The sequence below is a fragment of the Pungitius pungitius genome, chromosome 5, assembly GCF_949316345.1.
Source record: "Pungitius pungitius chromosome 5, fPunPun2.1, whole genome shotgun sequence".
Classification (NCBI taxonomy): domain Eukaryota; kingdom Metazoa; phylum Chordata; class Actinopteri; order Perciformes; family Gasterosteidae; genus Pungitius; species Pungitius pungitius.
The window spans coordinates 9,980,299-9,996,321 of record NC_084904.1 but is presented as its reverse complement, the minus strand read 5'-3'; positions in this window follow the sequence as shown (position 1 = coordinate 9,996,321).

Here is a 16,023-nt window from a genome sequence, read left to right as displayed (position 1 = left end):
TACAAAGCTGTGTTTGCTTTTGGAAGGCGAACAGCGCTAAAGACTGAGCTCAATCGAGGAGTAAACTTTGGACAAATAAAAAAGGACACTCGATTTCAATAACGCAACTAGTCGGTGTGAGGTATGTGACCAGATTACAGAAACGTGTCAACTCAACGTTTACGCTCCGCTACTAATTTCGAAGCCTACAACTGTATTCTGGAGCATTTTCTTTAACATTTTCATGATCTGGCTCTCTTGCCTCCAGTTCTTCGATACATTAAAACCTCTCCACTTCAGATTCTGGAGCCAGATTACACCATTCATCAATCACTCCTCTGTTCTGTTCAAATTCTTCGACTGCATTCTCAATCTCCTCACTGTTTTTCTCATATTTGTCTTTGTTTCGTTTCACAATGTGTTGGACATACTCAGGATGGTCAGAACCTGGTAGTTGGACACAACAACTCTTTTAGAAGGACTCGTACATGGGGAAATGGGGTCTTTTCAGTTCCATGTCTGATTGGTGAGGAATGTACAGTTTCAGTAATGTGCCATAAAACTTCTCTGGATATTTTTCCTGTGAGCAGCGGTAAAATCTGATGATAGCAGGCTTATCGTTTTTTAAGTTGCATTTAGCGAGGAGCTGCTGAAAACTGAGTGAGGCAGTTTCAGGTTCATTCAGCAACAAGTTCAGTGGTTGGATCTTGGACTATGCTATTTGCAGTTGCAGTGGACAAACGCCCTCACCAGGTCTTGATATCATTGTCTTACTGGAAGGTGGTTTAGGAAAACCAAATCTGCAACCTTAGCTGGGACTTCTGAAACATCTCTGTGAATGTTTTTTGCTGTGTATTTGTACCTTTGTGACCTTCTTGTGTAGTTCAGGTTGTGTGCGTATGAGAAAGTGAATGTGTGGGCTTCCTCTGTGCTGAAACTCAACTCAGTAAAAGTAGTCAACAACTTTTCCAAGAGGCTGTGCAGGAGATAAGAGCAGACCTCTGAATAAGGCCTCAACATGCTTATCAAACATGCACATTGTTGTCACAGGATTGCTTCTGAGAATGTCACACTTTGCTGACTAGTCAAGCCCTTCAAAATTCACCTCTTCACCTTGCTGTCTTTTTATTGCTTCAATCACTTCAGCCCAACGCATCTCAGCGGCAGAGAATGTACAAAAGAATGTAGGAGTTCCCAACTGTCTGATCATGGCAAAAAGATCTCGTGTTGTTCCTCTCAGAGGCTGCATGAATCTGACCGCATCTTTGTTCCTCACCAGTTTCTCTACCTCTCGTTTATTTTGCAGCATACCAGAAGTTATCTTTCGTCCATCTCGAGTCATTGGCTCCTTTCCTCAATTGTATTGTCATACTGGATGTGGCCAAGTGTATTTCAGTCACAAACTGAGCAAAGAACAAATAGTTTGTGTCCCTGGCAAAATGATCATCAACACAGAAAAGCCTTGCTTTGAAATAACTTCTGGGTGTTACTTTCATACATATCCTCTTATCCAGTGTGTTCTGACCTGTAGGGAACAAGTTTAGAAACCAACTCGACTTTCTGCAGGGGCAACCGAGTAGATTCCTTCACTGAAACATAAAATCTCCTCTGAAACATCACATGGTTGAAGACACGATTCTAGAGCAAAACCACCATTAGGCATTTCACCTTCCTGTTCTTCATCAAGCACAGTTTGTCTCACACAGTGCACTTTTCTCACACATGTCAATTTCCTTTAAATCAGCATCATCATAGTCGTTTTAATCTATAGAGGCATCCTCATCATCATCCTCATCTTGAAGTGTTGGGTCACCTAGCTCACCCTCATCTCTGATAGTAATGTCCTGATATTGTGGATGAATGCGTTTTGAGTTTATGCAGCGCCTGCACTAGTTTAGACCAGGTGACCGTCTGGAACAGCTGATGACCTCTGTTCACCTCTGCACTCATCATCACACGCATGGACGTACTTTCCTGTCAGGCATGCTGCAACCACGTCTGGATTTCTTACATAGTTTACCCTCTTACAGTGTCTCACTTGGTTTGGAAATGATGCTTTGTCATTTCAGGTGAAATGGTCTGATCAGTGGCCGTGTTTCTCATTAGAGTAGGTAAGTTTGATTAATCCACAGGGAAAGCTGTAGGTTTGCAGTCTGTGTTTGGGAGACCATTGTTCAGGTTGACTGTGTTCATGTTGTAGAACTCCACAGGCTTCAACTCATAGGTACAGGAGGACTCTTGAGCCTGTCAATCAGGTCACTGAGACGTGAGAATATGTGACAGCAGTACCTGGTGTGCGTGAACCGGCTGGTAGGGGCAAACCTCTGGCTCTTCTGGAGTGTGGGTCAAAAAAACCATATCTGCCTGACTTTGTTCTGAACACTGCGATACACAAGAGTCTCATCAATAGCGTACTTCACATCAGATAACAAGCAGCTGAGTCCTGACTCCAGGTCCAGAAAGCTATCCACAGCTCCAGGTAAAGGTTCTCCTAATGTGCCGTACCTTGAAAGCTGAGCCATGTTGGCATAGTGTGTAGCGCTGCGTGCAGGAACTTCATCAGTGAGCTCATCGGTGGTCAGATAGATGTGGTTCGTGACTTGTTTCCTGGTCTCTCTATACATCGTGTTACTTTTATCCAAAACATGGTCCAGGTCTGCTCTGGTGATGTTTTCACTGTGCCGATGTGAGGGTTTCGGGACAGAGGATGTTGCATGTGTACAGACCGTAAAGCCCTCTGAGGCAAATTTGTAATTTGCGATTTTGGGCTATACAAAATAAAATGAAATGAAAAAATGAATTGAATTGAAAACTCCACCCCCCCCCCCCCCCCAACGACCAGGCCTTGTGCCTGTCTGCCGCAAGTGTGAAGAGGGCACTCTCCTCTATCAACCCCCGAAAATACCATGCAGGTATGTATTGCTGTTCTGTGGTCTAGGAGAGAAACAATATGACAAACCGATGTGAGTATGTTTAACTTGCAGTCTTCAAATGAAACTACAACTTTGTAAATGGCTAAACAAAGGATCCCTTCTGTAATGCACAACATGCAATACAAATTACCAACATTGTATGAGAAATCAAAATTCAATTAATTCCACATTCATTCATTCAGTCATTGGGGCAACTTAAGATAAAGTTTTTATTAGTATATGTGTAACTACTTGGGAAAACAAACAAAAGAGCATCTTGATGATCATTTAACTATTCTTGCCTTACAGTTGCCTAAATGCTGCTAATGACGAAAACGTCTCTGGTTACATATGTAACCTTAGTTCCCTGAATGGAACGAGACGCTGCGTGAAAACGCTGTGGGAACCCAAACTCTACAGAGAAGATGAATATTCAAGCCCAGTGTTAAATTGTAAGACTAAGAAATCCAAGCTAAATGTATTATCTTCAAATTGGCTAAAACAGGACTTGGTTCAAAGAGCCTTGTCAATAGATTTAATAGGAAAACAAATCTGTATAGATTATAACTTTGATAAAACATTGGGTTAGAGTCACTTGTTGAATCAAAGTAAGGAGAACCCAGTGTTCTGTGGTCTACATTTATTTTAAAACATTTGCTTCTTAGGCACCATGTTGTGGGATCTGTGTGGATCTGCAGAAAGGGTTTTTTTCTATTTCCAATTTGTTTGATTCATCATTAAGTGAGTTAAATTTAACTGTAAGTTAACTCAGATAAATGCTTTGATTTGATAAAGTCAACCATACTTGAACAATTAAATATTAAAAGACAAAACCAGTTTTCATTTCCACTTATATATGCATACAGCAAATATTTATTGACATTTTTATATTTACAATAGTTTTTCCTCAATAAAATCTAGTGATTTATATTGTTGCAAGAGCAATATATTGGACTTGTCTGTAAGTTTTAAAATGCTATTACTAATTACTGTGTTCATTTATTTTAAGTTGTCGATTCACAAAATTGTATTCTAAATATAAGTAAATAAAATGTTTGAAATAAGGTCACTGTCTGCTTTATACTTGCTACAACATTGAGACTTTGTCTTGTTTGTGGAGACTACACGTGCTGCTGCTACAGTTACGGTTGATATACAAATGCTGCTAATCTTACTCCTGTGATGCCCCACACACATAATGAGTGTGTGTGGATGGTGCCTACCTAACTGTCTCCCTACAGGTGAGCCTGGGTGGGGCATTGTCCTGATGGCTAATGGAGAGCACCTGGGCCCGGTGTCTCTCCTGAGGTCTATATATGCCAGGCTCCTGCCAGTTGGAGGGGGGGACTCGAGAGGAGGCAGCCCCGGCCTTCGCTCCGGCAGTATTCTCCATGCGTTTTGAGTTGTGTTGAATTATTCTCTTCATGCATACACGCACCACACCATTTTGTCACACATCCACACTTACAACACTGACTTACTGACTACCCACCTCATAGGATCCTTATGGCTTTTGGATATATGATTTCAGTTTATTATTGAAGTTCTTTCTGTTAGGGTTATAATTTAATAAACATGTATTCCTTTCATCTTGTAAACTGTCTCCTGCTCCTGATGTTTTGGCATAGCTTGAGCCAGCTATGACAAATGGGGGCTCGTCCAGAATCAGTAAGTATCACATTTTCAAGTTTTGAATTTCAGTTAAGCAATGTGATGCTGTTCAAAAGATTCAAATTGTTTGGCGTTGCGTGCGGGTTTCCGTTGCCGTTATTATAACTTAGACTTTTCATTGGTTGAGTTAATTGGATGGATCAATTAAGTTTGATGACACATCGATGTTAAGTTATTGAGTATTTAAATAAGTACGGGAGCTACTCTTTGTCCCAGGTCAGGCAGAGCCACGTTAGTTTTTTAAACTTTCGTGGATAATTTTTTTTTTTTTGATAGTGTTGGGGGAACGCAGTAGTAGCAGTTGTCTCGGGAGCACAGTACGTGGCTGACAGCGTGATGTTTAAAAGTTGCGTTGTCCCCAGCGTATATTCAGTGCATAATTACCCCTGCCGAACCCCATGAAGAGCTAGGGTTGAGTTAGTGAAGATTTGGTTAGGCAGATAGGGGACACTCCTTTGTTTAAAGTTGCATCGGTGTGTCAAAGCGGTGTCCAATTATCCAACCAATTAATGATGGCTCATATTGATGAGTTTGTGGCATCACCATCAGTTGATCTTTTAAATAACAGTACAAAGGATCAGTTGCTGGAAATCGCGGACCATTACCACATTGACATTGGGGACAGGAGACGTAAATTACCAACACTAAAGATGATTTTAGTTGCTAATTTGGAAGAATTAAATGTTTTGCCGTCCCTGGAGGAAACGCCGGGAGGTGGGGTGGCTGCTGCGGAGCCATTAAGCCTACCTATTAAAGGTGTAAAAACAAATCCAGGGTTAACATTTGACCAACAGAAAGAGCTTATGCTTATTACATTGGAGATGGATAGGGTAAGGTATCAAACTGAAATGGAGCGAGAGAAAGTTGTGCTAGAAAAAGAGAGACTTGAAAATGAAAAACTGAATATTAAGTTGCAGAGAGAGAAATTAGAACTCGTGAAAGTGGGAAAAATGGATCAGAGGTTCTTGGGTGGTGAAGGTGGAGCTTCAAATTCAGAGAACAAGCATTTTGATTTGGTGGGAAATTTGCGCTTGATACCAAAGTTCAATGAGAGAGAGCCGGAAACGTTTTTTTCATTGTTCGAACGATTGGCGGATGCAAGAGGTTGGCCTGATGCTGATCGGACTGTCATGCTGCAATGCGTCCTTACTGGGAAGGCGCAAGAGGCTTATTCAGCGTTATCGGTAACTGATAGTTTAAGTTATACCACCGTTAAAGCTGCTGTTCTTAAAATGTATGAAATGGTGCCAGAGAGCTACCGTCAGCGTTTTAGAGATAGCAGAAAAGACCTAAAACAAACGTACTTGGAGTTTTCACGGGACTTGGTGCTCAACTTTAACCGTTGGCGAGGCGCTGCAGGTGGAACGACATATGAGACGTTATGTGACTTGGTGCTGTTAGAACAGTTTAAAAACGCTATTCCACATCGCATAGCAACGTTTCTCACCGAACAGCAGGTTAAAACTGTGGGGGAGGCGGCCGCCTTGGCTGATCAATATGCTTTGACTCATCGAGATTGGGTACCGCGAGGTGCGCAAAATACGCACCGGGGGGACACTGCACCCAGTCAATATAGTGCACCCAGCTATAATAATAACGCACCGTTCACCAGTAGGGTTAAAACGGAGGATGAGAAAGGTTGGGCTGCTCGTGACAGGGGAAAAACGTGTCATTTCTGTGGGAAGAAAGGTCATATCAAAACTGATTGTTAAGCACTCCAACAGAGAAATAAAACAAACGTGAAATCGGCAGCATTTGTGGCACCTGCTGTGGCTGATGTCGGTTCTGGGGGTCCGTTACAGGTGAGCGATAGTAGTCTTGGTGGGGTAGATGTGGCTTACCGACCATTTGTGGAGAGGGGCTTTGTCTCTCTTGTCGGGTCCGGAGAAAAGGTGCCTGTGAACATCCTGCGAGACACGGCGGCGTTGGGCACATATGTTCTGCAGTCTATTCTGCCGTTTTCATCTAAATCAGCGACGGGGGATGCTATGTTGAGCCGTGGGATGGGCATGTCCATAATCTCTTCTCCTACACACAAAATTGAGCTAAACTGTGGCTTGGTCCATGGTGAGGTGGAGGTGGCATTGCGCAAGGAGTTTCCGATGGCGGGCATTGATGTACTCCTGGGAAATATGCATGCTGGTGGCCTCGTGTGGGCTAATGTGCCCCCAGCACCACTGGTGAGTCCTTGTCCAGTTGTCGGCAATGGTCCAGATGAGAGCGAGCGGAATTTTCCGCAGGTTTTTGCGGCAGCGGCTGTGACGCGCGCCAGGGCTCGTGAAATTGAGCGTAATGAAGTTGATACAGGTTCAAAATTTTCTTGGTCTGATGTGCCTATTTCTGTGTTGCGGGAAGAGCTGGTTGCAGAGCAACTCTCCGATCCATCCATCAACAGCCTGTTTGAAGGAATTCTGACAGGTAGTGAGGTGCAGGATAGTGCTAATGGGTACTTTCTTGATAATGGGTTGCTGGTGAGGAAGTGGGTGCCTTGCGGAGATTATGGGGTGGGGGAACCGGTGTTTCAGGTGGTGGTGCCAGCTAAATACAGGGATTTGGTTTTGAAACTTTCACATGACCAGTCAGGGCATTTAGGCGTAAGGAAAACATACTACTGCATTTTGCAATATTTTTTTTGGCCTAGGCTAAGACGGGATGTTGCAGCATATATTAAAACGTGTCACATCTGTCAAATGACGGGTAAACCAAATCAAGCGATTAAGCCTGCCCCATTACACCCCATACCTGCTATCGGACAGCCATTTGAACATATCATAATTGATTCAGTTGGTCCTCTTCCTCCATCGGCGTCTGGTGCTAAGTATCTGCTAACTGTGATGTGCCAGGCGACTAGGTATCCTTCTGCCTATCCGTTGCGTTCCATTACAACTAGAGCTGTGGTTAAAGCTCTGTCACAGTTCATCTCCATATTTGGCATTCCGCGGGTTCTCCAGAGCGACAGGGGTTCAAATTTCACTTCTCACATGTTTGCCCAGATTTTGAAACAACTCCGGGTAAGACATGCTAAGTCCTCGGCGTATCATGCTCAAAGTCAGGGGGCGCTAGAGAGGTTTCACCAGACCTTGAAATCGTTGCTGCGGGCATATTGTACAGAGTTGGGAAAAGATTGGGGGGATGGCTTGCCATGGTTAATGCTGGCTGCTCGTGAAGTAGTGCAGGAGAGTACCGGGTTTAGTCCAAATCAGTTGGTCTTTGGTCATTTAGTTCGTGGGCCGCTTGCACTGCTTCATGACAATTTTAAGGCGCCCGACCCTCCCAAAAATCTGATTGACTTTGTCAATGGGTTCAGGCAGAAGTTGTATGTGGCGGGTTCAATGGCTAAAGAGAACCTGGCAAGGGCTCAAGTGAAAATGAAGCGCTCTTATGATCAGCGGGCTGAACGAAGGGACTTCAGTCCGGGTGATCAGGTTCTGGCTCTTTTGCCAATTATCAACTCACCATTTCAAGCAAAGTTTACAGGTCCACATACTGTGGTTGAGAAACTTTCAGATGAAAATTATCTCATTGCAACTCCTAACCGTCGTAAACCTTCTCAGTTATTTCATGTGAACCTGTTAAAGCCATACTATGGTCGTGAGTCTGAGGAAATTCTGCCTGTGTGTTTGGCAGCCAGCATGGGTCCTGTCTCTAAAGTGGTTGGTGAGGGCAAGGACACCACCACATTTGATGACACATTGGTGTATGGGCGTTTGAAAAACACTGAGACCCTGGGCAGGTTAGATAACCTGTTGTGTCATCTCTCCATGTCGCAACGCATAGAGTTGGTTGATTTGATTGCGGAATTCCCAACCTTATTTAGTGATGCACCTTCGCAAACTCATCTCATAGAGCATGATATTGCATTGACTGATTCAAAACCCATTCGACAGCGTTTGTATCTGGTCTCTGTAGACAAACAGCGGGTTTTGGATGCAGAGTGCCGATATATGTTGGAGAATGGTATTGCGGAGCCGACAATATCTAGCTGGGCGTCGCCATGCATTTTGGTTCCTAAGCCTGATGGGTCGTTTCGGTTCTGTACAGATTTTCGGAAAGTTAACAACGTGACACGACCAGATGCCTTTCCGTTGCCTAGAATGGATGATTGTATTGATCAGGTTGGGTCGGCCAGATTTGTCAGCAAGTTTGATTTGTTGAAAGGATATTGGCAAGTCCCGCTTTCAAAGAGAGCTCGTGAGATTGCATCATTTATTATTCCATCTGGTCTTTATTCGTATAAAGTTATGCCATTTGGGTTGAGAAATGCACCGGCAACATTTCAACGCCTCATGAATAGGGTCGTGGGTGACCTGGAGGGCGTGGCCGTTTATTTGGATGATTGTGTAGTTTTCAGTGACACCTGGGAGTGTCACATTGCTCGTGTGCGCGCTCTCTTTCAGCGGTTGGCTGAAGCGCGGTTGACAGTGAATCTGGCAAAATGTGAATTTGCTCGTGCAACAGTCACATACCTTGGCCATGTGGTCGGTCAGGGTGAGGTCCGGCCGGTACAGGCAAAGGTCGCTGCTGTGGAGTCTTACCCTCCTCCTACTACTAAGAGGGAACTTATGCGCTTCTTGGGGTTAATTGGATACTATAGAAGTTTCTGCAAAAACTTTTCGTCTGTTGTCTGTCCTCTTACTGATCTTCTAAAGGACAAGGTCAAGTTTGTCTGGTCCTCCCGCTGTCAGCAAGCGTTCCAAAATGCTAAGATCTTGTTGTGTTCTGCTCCAGTGTTGGCAGCTCCTCGCATGGATCGACAGTTCAAGCTGCAGGTTGATGCGAGTCACTTTGGAGCAGGGGCAGTACTGTTGCAGGCTGACGGTGGAGAGGTGGACAGGCCGGTCTGTTTTTTTTCCAAAAAGTTTAATAAGCATCAGCTTAATTATTCTGTGATTGAGAAGGAAGCATTGGCACTGGTGTGGGCTTTGGGGCATTTTAGTGTGTATGTTGGGTCTGGGGTACCAGTTATAGTTTATACAGATCACAACCCACTTACATTTCTCAATTCACTTAAGTGTCCGAACCAAAGGCTTATTAGGTGGTCTTTGCTTCTGCAGTCCTTTGCTCTGGATATCAGGCACATTAAAGGGAGGGATAATGTGGTGGCAGATGCATTGTCTCGTGCTCCTGTTTAGAGCTCTATCTAATCTCTGATGTTCTTTTGTTTGTTTGTTTGTTTTTTGTAGAGACTGGCGGTGTGGCCCCTGGCCTGTTCTTCTCCTGACAGCCTTGTTGCTAGCTGAAACATCAGGATCCAGCTGTCAAGGGGGGAGGAGAGTCCAGGTGGTGCAGGGCTAAGAGTGGTTACACTCTGAGGGTTAAACTTCTAGGAACGTCTAAAAGTATTTTAAGATTTAGTTAAAACTTAGTATGAGGTAATGTTAACATTGTAAATTTGATGGATGTGCACTTAATTGGTTATTTTTTAATTTTATGTTAATAGAAGTGATCACTCCGGTATTTTTGTTAGTATTGAGTGGGGAACTGTGGTTCGTAGTGAGACCACGACTTTAAGGGGGGGGGTGTGATGCCCCACACACATAATGAGTGTGTGTGGATGGTGCCTACCTAACTGTCTCCCTACAGGTGAGCCTGGGTGGGGCATTGTCCTGATGGCTAATGGAGAGCACCTGGGCCCGGTGTCTCTCCTGAGGTCTATATATGCCAGGCTCCTGCCAGTTGGAGGGGGGGACTCGAGAGGAGGCAGCCCCGGCCTTCGCTCCGGCAGTATTCTCCATGCGTTTTGAGTTGTGTTGAATTATTCTCTTCATGCATACACGCACCACACCATTTTGTCACACATCCACACTTACAACACTGACTTACTGACTACCCACCTCATAGGATCCTTATGGCTTTTGGATATATGATTTCAGTTTATTATTGAAGTTCTTTCTGTTAGGGTTATAATTTAATAAACATGTATTCCTTTCATCTTGTAAACTGTCTCCTGCTCCTGATGTTTTGGCATAGCTTGAGCCAGCTATGACACTCCTCCAACTCTTACTACTAATACCAATATTTTTGCTATTACCGCTATTTCTACAGATTCAGTTCAGTTCAATTTTCAAACTGTTATAGTCTACTACGCCACTGATACTACTGTATACGCTACTGCTATTATTATCCCAGATATAATTTCAGCTACTGATATAATATAATCTAATATGTATACTACTTCTTCAAGGACTTCCACAGCTTCTCTTGCTTTGTATTTCAGGTCGTAGCTTTGTTGGATGATGCAGTTCATCACACTGCCACTTTTGAAATTCAACTATAGTGTCTGCAGTAACACCTTTTCAGCAAAGCCATTGGAAATTTCAATATTTTCAGCAATTCTTTTATATTTTTTTTTAGGGCTGTCAAAAATAGCGCGTTAACGACGTTAATTAGTTGTTTGACGTTAATTACGTCAATTTTTTAACACATTTCACGCATGCGCAGTGTGACAAATTATTCAGGTCCGGAAAGAACCTCTTCCTCTAGGGAATGCACTTCATCCTATACAACACATTACTGCCACCTGCAGGCAGGGGGGGTGAGTGCTAGCGGTTTTCTTTGCAGCGCCAGTCTCATCTTTTTCCGTTCTATTTGCCGCGCTCGACTTCAAGGTGTAACTTTTATTATTGTTCGGTCTGAAACGGCGCGCCCAGTGACGGATGGTGGAGCAATATTGTGGTTCGGGTGGAAACGGGGAGAAATTCGGGAGAAAGGTCGGTCCGGGAGATTTTCGGGAGGGGCTTTGAAATTCGGGAGTCTCCCGGAAATATCGGGAGGGTTGACATGTCTGGTCATCGCAGCCCTGGACCATCAGGAGCACCAACTCATTTTGCCGACCGCAGCAGAGTGGGATAAACTGCAGAGGCTCAAGACCCTTCTAGAGCCATGCAGGGAAATCAGTCTGTAATTTATCAAATAACATTGATTTGATTATTTTCTGGAATGAATTAAACCAAGTCAAATATCAATAACATGTATTTGTGTAAAAAATAATAATGATGATAATAATAATAATAATTATGTATCTGTGTCCTGTTATTTATCTTTAGTATGCATTTCAGAAAGAAAAAATGGTTAGGATTCAGGTGTAATTGTAAATAGTGATAAATCCTGATTAATCCACTGAAAATTCTGATCAATTTGATTACAATTTTTAATCATTTGACAGCCCTAATTTTTTTTTATCTTTGAGCTATATTATTAGCAATTAAAAGTTTTTGTATTTGTATATTTGCAATTCTTCAAAATTCATTTCAGCTTTTCTCATTTCTGTATTTTCAGCAATTTTTAGATTCATTTCAGCTTTTCCTATTTCTATTGTTGAAGCATTTTTTTACAAATTTCAGCTTTTTTATTTCTGTAATTTAAGCAAGTTTCTGAAATTAATATCAGTTTTCTGCATTCCAACGCATTTTCAGCAGGAAATGCATGTTCTAAGTAGATTTATCGTTCTTGTATAATGGGTACAGATAACGTCTCGGGTTACGTATGTAACCTTAGTTCCCTGAAGGGAACGAGACGCTGCGTGGAGACGCTGCGTGGAAACGCTGTGGGAACGCCCTGCGTGACCGCGTCATGAAGCACGTGTGAAATCTAACCAATAGTGAGCTGGTCATAGGCGGGCGACACCAGGAAGCTACAAAGGGCCCCGAAACTCAAGCCCATTCATCTCTGAACGGCTGTATCAAGTGCCACGGGCATGCCGGGAGTATGGCATAGACACGCAGCGTCTCGTTCCCTTCAGGGAACTAAGGGAACGTCTCCGGTTACGTATGTAACCTATCAGGGAACTCGAGCTGCGTGGAAACGCTGTGGGAACGCCAATACCCACTCCGCCATATGAGCCAGTGACTGTAGTGTGAAGTCAGGGCGCACATTCTGACGAGAGAACCTGCGCTCCAGGCGTGTAGTTAAGGTCAAGACGATAACACCTCACGAACGTGTGGGGAGAGGAGCAGCCTGCCGCCATACAAACGTCGTGCAGCGACACTTTAGAAGCCGCCATACCCCTGGTAGAATGGGCCCAGACAGCCAAAGATGTGGGGTGACCGGCCGATTCATAGGCAAGTGAGATGGCCTCAACCACCCACTTGCTCATCCTCTGTTTAGACACCGGGCCCCCCGTATTGGGTGGTCCGAAACACACAAACAACTGTTCGGAACGTCTACACAGGGCAGTTCTGTGGACGTATGAGTCTAGAGCCCTAACTGGGCAGAGGAGGTTCTGCTTTGCTTCAGCTTTGCTTGTTCCGAGTCAGGAAAGGAGGAGGACAGAAGGCCTGCAGGATTATAGGCCCGACCGAACCGGACGGCGCCTTAGGAATATAGCCGGGGGAAGGAAGTAGAAACGCCTTCACCATACCGCGTGCAAACTCCAAGCACGAAGGGGCCACCGAGAGGGCTTGCATATCTCCAATTCTTTTGAGGGAAGAAATAGCAAGCTGGAAGATGGTCTTAAGAGCTACATATTTCAATTCAACCTTTACGATGGGCTCGAACGGAGCACCGGAGAGACCCTCTAGCACGATGGCCAGGTTCCAAGACGGTACTCTTGTGCGGGCTGCTGGCCTCAGCCTCAGAGTGCCAAGAATGAAGTGACATACCAGTGGGTGTCTCCCCAGAGAACGCCCATTTAGTGGGGCATGAGTCGCCGACAAGGCCGCCACGTATACTTTGATTGTAGACGGGGATAAACCTGTGGAGAATCGTTCCTGCAGGAACTCCAGTACTGAAACCACCAGGCAGTTAACTGGGTCTAGCTTCCATTCCACACACCAAGTGGAAAAGAGCCTCCACCTACCGGCGTACGCCTTCCTTGTAGCGGGGGCTCTGGAGTGGAGGATGGTGTCAAAGACCTCGGTCGAGAGACCAGAAGAGGCGGGCCCCCTCAGGGGCCACGGCCATAGTTTCCCTAGCTCTGGGCGGGGGTGAACAATGGACCCTGAAGCCTGCGACAGCAAGTCCGCCCTGATCGGAATCTCCAAGGGAGGACCTACGAGGAGGGATTTTATGTCCGCAAACCATACTCGGGCCGGCCAGTACAAGGCTACTAACAGTGGACTGACACCGTTCTGACAGACCCTCTCCAGAACCCCTGGGAGCAGGGCAACCGGGGGAAAGGCGTACTGGCGTGACCTCGGCCAAGCCTTCACCATCGCATCCACCCCTAGCGGGCCCGGATGCGTCAGGGAGAACCACAGAGGACAGTGTGTCGTCTCGCTGGAAGCAAACAGGTCTACCTCAGCACGACTAAAGTGTCTCTAAAGGAGCTCCACCACCTCGGGGTGGAGTCTCCAGTCCCCGGGCCTCGGCCCCTGTCTCGACAGGGCGTCTGCCCCCCTGGTTTAGGTACCCTGAGATATATACCGCTCTCAGCAGAGCGGAGCTTCCCGAGGGACCACAAGAGGATCTGGCAGGCTAGCTTATATAGCTGCCGTTAGCGCAGACCCCCTGATGATTGATGTATGAAACCACCGATGTGTTGTCTGGACGAGAACAAGCTGGTACATAATTTTTTCGAGATCTCTCCATGCCTCTTGAAAGACAAGCAGGACAATTACACACAAGCATTGCCGGGACAGTTAAACAGTTTGAAGATTCCCTAAAACCACTAATTTCATGTTTCGACCGACACTGGGAGATCAAAAAAATTGATATTCAGATCAAATTTGATCCGAAACAGCTTCAGTGTATAAAAATGTTTTTCACCTGTACAAAACTATACAACATAGTTTAAATGAGTTAGAAGCAGAATTTAATTTCATAAAAATATGTTCCAAATTCTAGCGTTTGTTCAATGTGTTTCAACATTTCTACTACTAATGTTGTTTTAATTGTCAGAATGTAATGCATGTATCGAAATGTTGAATACATAGGCTTACGTTACATGTAATCCCCTGGCAAAAGTGATATCACTCAATAAATTATAGTTTGACTTTGGGAACTTCATCGGGTAGAAAAAACACCATCGTTAACAGCTGTCGCTCTATGGAGATCATATGCGCCCGAATTGAGTGTTTTTCATCTCAACGCTTTGCACCTTGCATGTGTGCGCGTGTGTCTTTGTGTTTTTGTTAGTTTTCCAATCATTGTCAGTATTGAACATTTCTCGATGAAAAGCCGAAACACACTGGTTGCTACACCCAAAGCAAAGATATAAAAAGGGTTAGCGAGCAGTCGGACGATCTTTGACATAGGATTGACGGATAAGTTGAAGGATAAATTGAGAGAGGTAAGTGCTGTTCCTCCTGTGATATGTAATATGAAGAATATTAATACTGACATGAATTAAGTCCACATTAATATGTATATTTATCTTTTTAATTAGGAAAACCATGTTTTAAAAATATATATTGTCACAACTTTTTAATAGGAAATACTATAATTCCTAATAATACTAGAAAATGCATTTCCTACTGAAAATGCGTTTGAATGCAGAAAGCTGAAATTAATTTCAAAAGGATGCTTAAAGTACAGAAATGAAAAAAGCTGAAATTATTCTAAACATTGCAGAAAGAATAGAATGTTATCAAACCAAATGGACTTGGTAAAATAGATTTGTACAGCGCTCTTCTAGTCTTCAGACCACTCAAAGCGCCTTAACACTACATAACTTCATTCACCCATTCATACACCAATGACAGAACCTACCATACACAGTGGCACCTGCCCAACCAGTAACTAATATTCACACACTGTAGTCACAGCTAGAGGAACAATGCTGGGATTAAGTGTCTTGCCCAAGGACACATTGACATGCAGGTTAGCCGGGCCTGGGATCAGAACACCAACCCTCTGATTGGAGGACGGCCGCGCACCCCACTCACCCACAGTCGCCCTAAGATAAGAAAACTAAAAAGTTATTAATTGATGGGCCTCATCCAACATTACAGTAAGAATTCCCTCCATCGGGTTGAAATACCAGTAGTACTAGTAATATTAGTAGTAGTAAAAGTAATTTAGTAATAATACCAGTTGAAATACTAGAAGTACTACTAGAAGTACTAGAAATATTAGTAGTGGTTGTAGTACTATTTGAAAGCGCAATAAGTATTCAACGAAACTGCTGTATCATAGGTTTCATGGTTAAATTACAGATAATCATTGCAGCTTTTATTTTGAAATGATGGTATTGGGTGGAGGGGTTGTGAGACAGAATATATTAATAGGCCTCATCAAACATTACAGTAAGAATTCCCTCCATGGGGGTTGAAATACCAGTAGTACTAGTAATATTAGTAGTAGTAAAAGTCATTTAGTAATAATACCTGTTGACATACTAAAAGTACTAGAAATATTAGTGGTGGTTGTAGTACTATTTGAAAGCGCAATAAGTATTCAACGAAACTGCTGTATCATAGGTTTCATGGTTAAATTACAGATAATCATTGCAGCTTTTATTTTGAAATGATGGTATTGGGTGGAGGGGTTGTGAGACAGAATATATTAATAGGCCTCATCAAAC